General features: G+C 41.3%; 1 non-coding gene across 1 annotated transcript; it reads right to left on the bottom strand.

Annotated features, from left to right (window-relative positions):
- Positions 1–1279: 1279 nt before the first annotated feature.
- Positions 1280–1464, bottom strand: LOC130290025 (U2 spliceosomal RNA). The gene has a single exon (XR_008847493.1). It is a non-coding gene; the product is annotated as a U2 spliceosomal RNA (small nuclear RNA).
- Between the last annotated feature and the right edge of the window lie 10631 nt (positions 1465–12095).

Here is a 12095-nt window from a genome sequence, read left to right as displayed (position 1 = left end):
AGCATCAAGTGAAGTCAGTAAATTAGCTATTGTTCAAAAAGGTATTTGGATTAATACAAATCAATTTTTCCTCAATCCTGTGTTAAATTTTATTATGTAAATGAGAATCGAGATTTTGGAGCTCTATTATCTTTGGCTCCTGTTACTGTTTTCCACAGGCCCTAAACACTTCACTAGATAAATCTGAAATATTAGACATAGAAAACTCAGCTTCCTGTCCTGGCTTGCACGCAAGTGTTTTACACTTTCCGAAAAAGAACAAATGCTTTTTTTTCACTTTCGTTGACTCTGATAATGACATTCAAAAATGTGAAAAATTGCAAGCATTTTGCTTGTTCTAATATAGGCTGAGAACACCAGATACAGTTTATGTGATACTTGTATAAGGCCTTATGCACAGAGCACGGAGGTTATACCATGCAGTCGCACAATGCTCAACCAGGTGAAGACTTATGTTACCCTAAAGGCATTGCCTATACATACAGTATGCAATACAGCCTTCAGTTGTATAAGCTACAGTAAAAATGTGATATGTATCTATTCAGGGGATGTTGTGTCTGGCTAAATGTCTCTGCATAGATAACTAGTGCTGGTATATGTAGTATTTTGAGGAATGTGCTCTCGAATCACCCAAAGTGCAAGAAAAAGTGCAAACGTGTTACATTAAAAAAAAGTGCACAAAGGATGCCGTCTATCGCAAGCCCTTCTCTGACAGGAGAGAGGCCCCCAATAAACCTTACCCTTCGACTCCAGACCAAAAGGTACCTGCGAGTTTCCAGGTTCGATGTCCCTTTTCACCGAAGCTACTAAGGGACCGCAAATGCTCCCTGCATCTCTCTTGACGTTAGCCAAGGTATCTGCCTGCAGAGCCATAACTGGTCGGGACCCTGCCCATGCAGGAGTACCCAGGGTTTCTTTGCAGGGAGGTGCGGAACCTAATGGCCATGCACACCTCCCCTAGACCGCTAGGAGGGACACCCAGAGGTGCAACCGCATCCTAACAATCCTGTGGACACAAAACACACAAAAAGTGACAAAGTGAACAAAAAGAAATAAATAAGTGAATGTTCGCATGTACACTGCCCGGACATCCGGCCGGATCTATAAAAATTTCTCTGTTCCTAGCCAGAAGGCCGGGAATCAGGAGGTGAGTGCCACTAAGGGGAAGAGATCATTGTGCCAGTGCTTTGACTCAGTGAGCCAATACACCCAGTGAGTTTCGGCATCTCATGGTCACCACTCCCCGAGGCACTAAAGTACCTCGGCTCTAGACCCTCTCTGCCTCATGGCGAGACCCGAAGGAAACAGGTCACATCAGGACAGCCGTAGAGCTGGTTGGGCGCCAGTCCAGGAACACCCCAGCACAACACACCTGCTCCTCCATGCAGCCATCCATTCCAACAGTGGACTGCCTGATGAGAACAGATACTACACTTGATCTTAGCCAAAAGGCCGAGAAGCGATTACATTGCGGCCATTAAAAAAATAATTAAGTGCAATACATTGACCAGCTGTGTCTGCCTGAGAAGAGCTGCAGATCCTCCACTGTGGCTCAGGGGGTTCCATGCAGGGGATCTTCCCTCATGTGCAGTAATAAGGCATAATGCAAAGGGTTTGTGGTGTCCCAGTACCAGAGTGGGTTCTGTCAGGCAAACATTTCCTCAGGTACCTGTGCTTGGGCCTACTGCTTAGGTGATGCCTTAATATTCACTACAGTCTTTGCCTGTTGATTTCTAATATTTTGCACTGTATCTTTAAAAAATGTGGACTAATCACTGTCCACCTGCCCAATTGGCACCCCTGCAACATATATGCGGGGATCTGATTGGTTTATATGCCTGCTCACCTGCTAAGTGTGGGTCATGTGTGTTCAATGTGCTAATAGAGTCTGCTGAGGTAGAATCTATCAGTGGATTGCCGATAACACTATGTACTGAGTAATTCTATGCAATTTAGTGTTAGCAATCTAATGATAAAAGTATAAATAAAATTATTTTAAAAAGTGGGGGGTTTTTTGCAATTAAAAAGCCCCTTCTCTAATTAAAATTAACTACTCTCCCCTCCCCTTTTCCCATTAAAAAATAAATAAACTAACAACATATTTGGTATTGCCATGTGTGGAAATGTCTGAAATTTTAAGACATAATGCCAAAATTGCTGATTTTTGTCACATCATATATGAAAACTTAACTCATAAAAAGGTATCAAAAAGTACCATCTAAACATTTTTCATTTTAAGCATACAGATTTTGTCAAAAAGGTTTGACTTTTTTTTTTAAAGTAGAATAACAGAAAAGCTATAAAAATATGGGTATCATTGCTCTGCGTAAAAACAAAACCTCCCAAAAGTTTCAAAATTGTATTTATTTTTTTTCTATTTCGACCAAATATTATATTGCATTTTGTTTTGCTGTACAAGGATTATGGCTCTTAGGAGGTGAGGAGGAAAAAATGAAAATGCTAAAAATTTGGCACAAACCACTTCCCATGTATTATCAAAGAGTGCACCTAACAGCTACTGACAAATAATAACACGACAGATTATCTGAAAGTACAAAATCCTGGCATTTTTAGGTAGCTGACAGAATGAAGAGAGTTATTATAAATGCTTCTATTACTCGATACGATTTATTTTGTCCTTCATCCTACATTTTGTTACTTACCTCACTTTTCTACAACTACTAAAATGTTAACAACTACTATATCGGCAGTATCCAGTAATCAGGAGTAAGCTAAGTATTGAGAGTATCTTGGTTCCCCCAGAGAGACTATTAGAACTAGGACTGCCAAACAGCAGCCAGGAGCACAACCACCGGGGGACAAAGGGGGGTCAAGATATGCGGTACTCCAAGTCAATGAGGGCAGCGAAGAGGGTGAGAGGGGAGAGATAAACCCGGAAGTGTTAAAATCTATTTTGCATGAAGTTCAAAAAAGCAACAAGGCCCTGGCAGAGATAACAACACAAGTTGGCTGTCTTGGAGCGGAGATTAGCTTTATAAGAGAGGATATGCAGAAAGTTAAGGACAGAGATAGAAAAAGCACTCCCCCTGTTGGATACTAAAGTTGGATCAGTCATGAAAAACCAGGAGGAGGTTCAGAAAGAAAATAAAGAGCTGAAGGATAAGATTAATGATTTAGAAGACAGATCCCGACGCGCAAATATTAGAATGGTCGGCTTGCCCGAGGGAAAGGAGAGAATGGACCCGATAAAATTTTGTACAAATTGGATAAAGGGAATTGTGAGCAGTGAAGCCTTGTCAGACTGGTTCATAATAGAAAGAGCTCACAGGGTACCGTTTGGGAAGCCTATCCCAGGCGCTCGACCTAGGACATTGTTGATCAAACTTTTAAATTTCAAGGACAGAGATACGCTGTTGTAGTTCTCCAGGGAGAAGGGGAATCAGTCTGGCACCATGGGGAGGAACATTTTTCTTAGGCTTAGCTACCCTATAGTAATTCATTTATGAATAGGGAGAAAAAGGGGTTAATACTAGCATGGAATATCAGAGGAGTTAAGGAGAAGGGAAAAAGGATCACTATTTTTGATAGAATAAATAATTACTTGCCGGCAGTGGTCTGCCTGATAGAAACTCACCTCACGCCAGACACTTGTCAATTGATTATGAGAAAATGGGCTGGCACGATCTTACACTCAATGTACTCAGAATACTCCACTGGAGTCTCGGTGTTAATACATGAAAAAGTTAATATGGTAATTCACTCCACAAAAATCGATGAAAGAGGCCGGTATATTTTTATACATACTAAATGGGAGGAGTGTGAGGCTGTGCTAGCCTTTGTATATATCCCGCCTCCATTTAATCTTGAGGTATTGCAGAGGCTAGTTGAATTTGTTAAAGATAAGACATATGAACATTTATACGTTATAGGAGATTTTAATTGCGTGCTTGATAGTGAAAAGAACCGTAGAAGTATGGTAGAGATTAAAAACCTCTCCCCGCTCGCAAAATTCTGTGAAGAAATAGGATATAGAGATGTGTGGAGATCTTTGTACCCTGAGCAAGAGGTCTTCTCATATTTTAGTAAAGTGCACTGCCTCCAGAATAGATTTAATTCTGGGGAATGATCGGGCAATCCAGTCCATAAATAAGATGAGCTAGGAGCCAAAATGTATCTCAGATCATGCAATGATGGTCTGTGAGGTGAGGCACAAAGGAACAGTAGATAGGCCTGACAGGAAATTCAACATCAATCCACATTGGCTGTAGATAGATGAAGTCATTAATGGGATAAGAGAGGAGTTGACTGAGTTCTGGGAGATTAATAAAGGGTCGGCTAGTGTTCATATGGTATGGGACTCCCTCAAGGCCTTTTTAAGGGGCTGTTTGTACAGAAACATCTCAAGGTTCAGAAAGAAAATTAAAGCTCAGGAAACAGATTTGGTCAATAAAATTAAGGAACTAGAACAAGAATTTAGCGGAAGTAACGATCAAAAAACTAGGGAGTTGCTGGAAGAAGCCCAAAAAAAGTTTCAACTATTCATAACTGAAAAGGTTCAGCACAGAATGTTCTTTATGGGGATATAAGAAATTTGTCGAGATGGGGAAACCAAATAAGTGGTTGTCCAGCATTGTCAAAAATCAAAAAGGGAGTAGATTAATAAAAAATGTGTATAATACCCAGGGGAAACTAGTAGTGGGAGATAGAGAAATAGGGGAAGTAGCTTTGGAATTCTATCAGAACCTCTATACGTCGGAGGGTGGTAAGCAAGAGAAAGATCTGGACACATATTATGAGAGTATAGACCTACCCAAAGTTAGGGAAGAAGAGAAAAAATTTCTTAATGGAAAGATCGGTGTGGAGGAAATTCAAAAGGTCATTAATAGTATAAGTGGTAACTCTGCACCGGGATCGGACGGTTTGGTGTTTTAGGTATACAGGAAATTTAGAGATCCCCTCCTTCCCTTTTTAAAAGAGGTATTTGATGAATCCTTGAAAATTGGGAGGTTAACCCCCTCAATGCTATTATTTTGATACCTAAAAAGGGAAGGGGGGGGAGGAAGTATTGAATCTTTTAGACCAATTTCCCTCTTAAATACTGATGGGAAGATTTTCGCTAAGTTGTGGGCTAGTAGGTTGGGATGAGTGATTACCTCTATTGTGGGGGAGGAGCAGAAAGGGTTTGTGCCAGCGAGAAATATGTACGAAAATATTAAAAGACTTTTCTGGAATGTCCAAATAGAGGGAGGGGAGGCCCGCTCCATCCTGTCACTTGACGCGAATAAATCGTTCGACAGGGTGGAGTGGGGCTTCCTGTTCAGGGTATTAAGAGCCTTTGACCTGGGGGAGAAGTTTATTGATGGGGTTAGGACAATTTATAGTGCACACACGGCCAGGATTGACATCAATGGGGAATTTACCCCTAGCTTTAGGTTAGAAAGAGGAACCAGGCAGGGCTGTCCCTTATCCCCCCTGCTATTTGCGCTCTTTGTGGAGCCTTTGGCGGGGCGGATAAGGGACAATAATAGCCTGCCGGGTTTCGGTATCAAGGGGGGAGGGGAAAAAGTTCTGCTATATGCAGATGACATTGTTCTATTTATTAAAGACCCCCTTGTGCAGGTTCCGAGGGTGATTGAGGAAGTGGAGGAGTTTGGTAGGCATTTAGGCCTCAGTATCAATTGGAGCAAGTCGGTTCTGTTATCCCTTGATAGTAAAATAGAGTGTCGAGTGGGGAAGATAAAAGTGTTAGATATAGGGGATAGCTTTGAATATCTAGGGATTAAAGTGTCAGGGAACATTAATCAATTTGGGAAATTGAATTTAGACCCCCTGAGTGAGGTAGTGAACTCTAAATGCAAAATATGGAGCTGAATGGGTTTATCTATGGCAGACAGAATTATGTTAGTTAAAGGACATCTGCAGCGTGATTAACACTTATCCCCTATCCACAGGATAGGGGATAAGTGTTTGATCGCGGGGGGGTCCAACCGCTGGGACCCCCTGTGATCTCCTGTAGGGGGCTGTGGCTGTCCCATGCAGGGGGCGTGCCGGCCGCAGCATGACGTTGCAGCTGGCACGCCTCCTCCATACATCTCTATGGGAGAGGCAGGGAGGCAGCGTTCGTGCCTCCCCGCCTCCCCCATAGAACTGTATGGGGGACGGGGAGGAGACGGGGCTTCACCGTCGACCTCTAGGTCGATGCTACGCGCCTTAGCGCTCACCATGAGCGCTAATGGCGGCGCCCTGTACAGGAGATCACAGGGGGTCCCAGCGGTCGGACCCCCCCCCCGCAATCAAACACTTATCCCCCTATCCTGTGGATAGGGGATAGGTGTCATACCGCTGCAGTTGTCCTTTAAAATGGTACTACTTCCGATGATTTTGCATTATTGTAAAGCTGACCCAATTAGGATTAAAGATGCTTTTTTTGGGGGCCTGGAAAAAATAATTAATGAATTAATATGGGGGCGGAAAAAGGTAAGTATGAAGAGTGTATATCTTAATCCCCCATTAGATAAAGGGGGCCTGGGTCTCCCCAATTTCCGCATTTATTATTTTGTAAGTCAATTAACACATATTTTGCAGGATAAGGACAACACGCTTGAATTCTTAAGGAGAAAGGGTATAGAGGTAGAGGATTTGTTCACAATTATGGAGAGTGGAAGGTTGGGAAATACAATATACAGAAAGTATCCAGGTATTCTGTTGCTACATTACACTTGGAAGAATATTAGGGGGCTGATGGGTATAAAGGGAAGTTTGAAATGCACTCCACTTTGGCATAATATATATTTAAAAGAATTTAGAAAAATCTCCAATTTTATCGACTGGGAAAAGAGGGGTATTAAAGTGGTGGATCACCTATTTGAAAAAGGTAACTTAAGGGAGTGGACACAGATTAAAAGATTTTGGGTTGGAAGAGAAATTAAAATTTGGATATATACAAATTAGGGAGGCTTATAAAAAGGATAAAGATATTGATAGATGGGTAGTGGGGGAGCACTTAATTATGGATTATATTATGGATCCATTATGGATTATATTATTGGCATTCCGCATCCATTTTATTTCAGCAGTAGTGCTCGTCCAGTATTCCCTTTTTTTTACTCTCCTCTTCCTGGTCATAATATATCCGTACACCTTCGCGGTCACGGACAGGGGATCTCGAGCAGCACAACTGCCGCCATTAGTCTATACTTTACACTCGCCTGGTGAGGTGCTGTCCCCGTTGATAACCTTGGCGGGACATCACACCACCCAGGGTGTAGTGGTTCTCGACAAACTCATCACGCCGCCATCATCCACGAGAGAGCACCCCAACCTTTTTGCCTCTTCTTCACACTAATAAAAAGAAAGTAAAGGGGGAATCTATATAAAATGATTGTTATTAGTAAGGGGGAGACCCAAATTAATAAATGTAAAGGGAAATGGGAAAAGGACCTAGGGGAAATAAGTAGAGAAGCTTGGTTGAACGCCATCTGTGACATCAAAAAATCAATACTAAACCAAAACCATCGGATTTCCCTGTTTAAGGAGCTCCATAAATTGCATTATTCACCAAGGTTTTTGTGGAAAATAGGATTTAGAAATGACCTTATTTGCTCTAAGTGTAGAGGGGGAGAGGCAGACCTGATCCATATGTTTTGGGGATGCCCTGAGATCTTTAAATTCTGGGTAAACATTTTCACTAAAATTGAGGAAAGTGTTTGTGTAAAACTACAATTCAACGTATTATCGGCAGCAATGGGGGTGAGTGGAGTTAGTGGGGTAAAGAATGAAATGATAAGTAAGCTGAATGGGCTGGCAAAGATTTGTATTGTTGGAAGGTGGATTTCAGATAAACCTCCGTCTACTGACGAGTGGCTTGGTCTGGTAAACAAGGTAAAGACATATGAGTTACTTGCTAGTAAAGGAAAAAGGAAGGAGGAAAAAAAGGAAAATGGTCAATGTGGAAGCGGTGATGAGGAAGAGATAAGATAGTATTGGTGCTAGACTGAGGGGGTGAGGGGGGAAGGGGGGGGAGGTGATATAGGGTTAGGGTAAGGGAGCTTAATATTTTATAATGTGTATTTTTTGTGTCTGTTATATTATGTGAAAACTACAATAAAATTTATAAAAATAAATAAGTATTGAGCAAAAAACAAGTCATAAAAAAGCCAATAATAATAATGCCAAGAGCAGACATGGCTGTACATGAAGTGTTCACAATGTACTCTTTTATGTGCTTATCATATGATATGAGCTACATGTACAGTCAATAATACAAAAAAAAGTCACAAACAGGGCAAGGGTGTGACAAAAACATTTGGTAAGGAAATCTGCCAAACATTGTGCAATCTATAACTCAAGACTCAGTATTCTACCAGGTTCACCAGATGGACAACTTCTTATTTTATCTGCTGAAGCTGCAGCCTCTTATAGGTCATTAGATCCAGATGTCAAATAGAAGGCATATCACTTCCTTTTGTCTTTTCTTTTGTTTAATCCAAAAATCATACAGCCAACGTGAAGGCAAGAGTACAAACATAAAGAAGAATTTTAACTGGATTTTGAATGCGCTGGACATCTTTCTCTTTTTACCTTATACAGTTGTTATCGACATAATTGATTAGTAAAGGTCTTGTGTCTTGTTCGGGTACATACAATGTTTCCTTATTACTTGGGATGTGTTTAAAATAATAAAAAAAATATAAGAGATAAAGCAAGATAGCAATTACCCCGGACGTGGAATTGAAGAAACTGGTTACCTACATATTATTTGGGAGTGTGTTCAAATTCAAAAGTACTGAGGGGACATATTTGAGGGAATTTCATTCAGGTAGAACATAGAATGTATGTTTACTGAAATCTTAAAGGAAACCTGTCACATGTTCACTCCCGCACTAACCACAGGTACTGACGGATAGTGCGGGAGACGCTGATTCATATGATCCCTACCTTGCCTGGATCCGTCCGGCCGTTCGCCCGCAATCTTATCATATATATATATATATATATATATATATATATATATATATATATGCAAATGTGGCTGTAACTGGCATGGGTGGGGTTTTCAGGAGCTGTGACATCAGCGCCGCCCCCGCTTATCAATATTCAGCCCCCCTCCCTCCGGCTCTCACTCTCCCCGCCGCTCCTAACTGGTCTTCACTGCGCATGTCAGAAAGCAGCACATGCACAGTGAAGACCAGTTAGGAGCGGTGGGGAGAGGGAGAGCCAGAGGGAGGGGGGGTTGAATATTCATAAGCGGGCGGCGCTGCGGACGGGCGGCGCTGATCTCACAGCTCCTGAAAACCACACCCGTGCCAGTTACAGCCACATTTGCATACATTATATATATAAACTAAGATTGCGGGCGAACGGCCAGCCGGATCCAGGCAAGGTAGGGATTAGGGAGCATATGAATCAGCGTCCCCCGCACTATTCGTCAGTATCTATGGTTAGTGTGGAAATGAACATGCGACAGTTTTCCTTTAAGTGATGGTTTAAATGTAAGAATGGCAACTACAAGAAAAAAAAATGTAAAGGTAATTTTTTATGTTTATTTGCTGATAATAAGAAAATGGTTATAGACTGGAAAGGAGGAAATTCTATGGTGTATTTGAATTTTTGTAAAAAAAAAAAAAAAAAAAAACACTCAGCAGGAATGTGAAGGGTAAAGGAAGAGAGAAAAGTTGTATTTTGTATGGTTTAAATGAGCAGTCAGATCCAATAACATTTTATATGTCGTTACGGAGGATAATTAAAAGCCATTTGTAATATAATTGTTGAAAAAATTTAGAATATTTAATAAAGAAAATGGCCCCTAAAAAATCCCACCACTAGGGGTTCCCATACCTACTGGGACACTAGCCAGTCCTGGAGCAGCATCAGGGGTGTCTGTTTTTTTGTAGGATGAAAATACAAAAAATAAGTCATATTTGCCTACCCTGATCACTGCTGTTCCAACAACTCCCTCTTCCTGCTGTACTGCACCGCTTCTGATATGTTTGATACAGAAAAGCATAAAATATAATAAATACAAAAATAAGAGTTGAAAACAATGCCAGGCTGTCAAACAAAGACCAAAATCAGACTTAACCTTGATAATAAAATATGAGACTCACCTGTCCCCATGTCACCAGTGGTTTAATTGGCCTTTGATGCTTTAACAGACCAGTTATATTCCCTGTTACATGTTTACAATGGCAGAGACAAGAGAGTTGTCTGGACAGATCAGAAACTCAAGCAGTCTAAAGGGTGCAAGACTATCTATAAAGATTTGACCAGGGCACCCCAGCACAAAATGTTGAAGACATTTCCAAGATGTGCTGGAAGCAGGGACATTGATCAGATAGCCCTAAGAAAGCTGGTTCAAAATATCATGAAGAAGCCACATACAACATCAAAAGAAATTCAGGCTGAGGTGGAGACATCTGGGGGGATGGTTTTATCCCGTAACACGTCACCCACTAAACAATACAGGACTCTGCTTATAGAAAGACCTACCAAACGTTACGTAAAAAAAATTACAATTTAGGAGATTTATTAAAACTTGCGCAGAGTAAAGTTGATTAGTTGCCCAGAGCAACCAATCAGATCGCTTGTTTCATTTTACAGAGACCTTTTCAAAAGTGAAATAGTCAATCTGAATGGTTGCAATGGGCAATTGGTTAACTTTTCCTCTGCACATATTTTAATAACTTTCCCTAAATATTTCTGGAAAAATGTTCTATGGATAGATAAAAACCAAGCTAGATCTCTTTGGCAATGCATTCCAGTGAAGCCTATAGGTAATAGTAGACCTTACCTACAGGTGGGGTGAAACATGGTGGAGGAGCTATAATGTTGTGGGACTGTTTTTATTTGTTCAGTCAACAGCTAGGTCCCCTGATCCACCCATGCACATGAATGTAAATGTTGGCTGAAGGGTCTTGTGTTCTGAATGGGGAAAAAAAAGGGTACACCGCTGCCAGACAACTCTGGCAGCAACTGTTGAATTGCTGCTAACTGTCTGGTTAGGCTGTTGAATTCTAACATGCCCGATCCTTCTCTGCCATCAACCCCATCTGTTGGGGTAAGTTGGGTGGCCTCTAAAACATTTAGACTGTCAATTTATTCCATTCATCTGGCTAAAGCCATGATGATTGTATTAAAATCCTAAAATAAATGGAAAACCTTTTTGTTCTTTACATGGACCATTGTTCTCTGAGGAATTGGACCCTCCTTACACAACAATATGGTCTTTTGTCATAGATTCATTTTATTAAAGCTTTCCTAATGGAACAGTACCCATAATTTTAAATAGTGTGTTCTACACAATCATTAAACTTACTAAATTCGCTTTCTAGGGGTTGAACAGTTATCTGACATTCTAATATCTATTTGCCTAAATAACATAATACTCTGCTGTTCCATAGATTACCAATACATTGGCAAATGGTTATTGATTTAAATTGTAAAACAAAAATAGAGGAAAAGAAATACAGCCGCACATCCACAATTTGTATTTTGATCTACTTGCTTCTCAGCATAAATTGAAACACTAACAGGTTGTATACATTTTGATCAAAAAGTACAAGCCCACTCACCACGTCAAGGCCACCTATTTAGATCGGGTCCCTAACCACACATTGGCGCAGCGCCGGGCGGCGGCCACCACCACCGCAACACCATGCCCACAGGGGGAGCGACCCAGTGGCCAGGCAGCCCCACTGCTGCCCGACCAAGCCCCTGGCTCCGGGCCACACCACCCGGGTCACTCCGGGCCACACCACCCCACAGACAAAGCATCACAGTAACAATGACCACCGCAGTGCAACCACAACAATGTGAATACCTACCAAGTGCTCCCTGCATGTTAGGAGGAAACCCTTATGCAGTCTCCTGCTAATTAAAATGCCTGGGCTGAATGGGTGGAGTACAGTGCTGGCTGTGAAAAAGGGGACAGACTACAATTGTAAAACAAAAATAGAGAAAAAGAAACAGCCGCACAATTTGTATTTTGATCTTCTTGCTTCTCAGCATAAATTCAAACACTAACAGGTTGTCAGTATACATTTTGATCAAAAAGTACAAGCCCACTCGCCACTTCAAGGCCACCTATTTAGATTTGGTCCCTAACCCAACATTGGCTTGATTTAAGTAAATGTGTA

This window comes from Hyla sarda, chromosome 8 (assembly GCF_029499605.1).
Source record: "Hyla sarda isolate aHylSar1 chromosome 8, aHylSar1.hap1, whole genome shotgun sequence".
Lineage (NCBI taxonomy): Eukaryota > Metazoa > Chordata > Amphibia > Anura > Hylidae > Hyla > Hyla sarda.
Note: the sequence above shows the minus strand (reverse complement) of the source record. Positions and strands in the feature narration are given on the sequence as shown.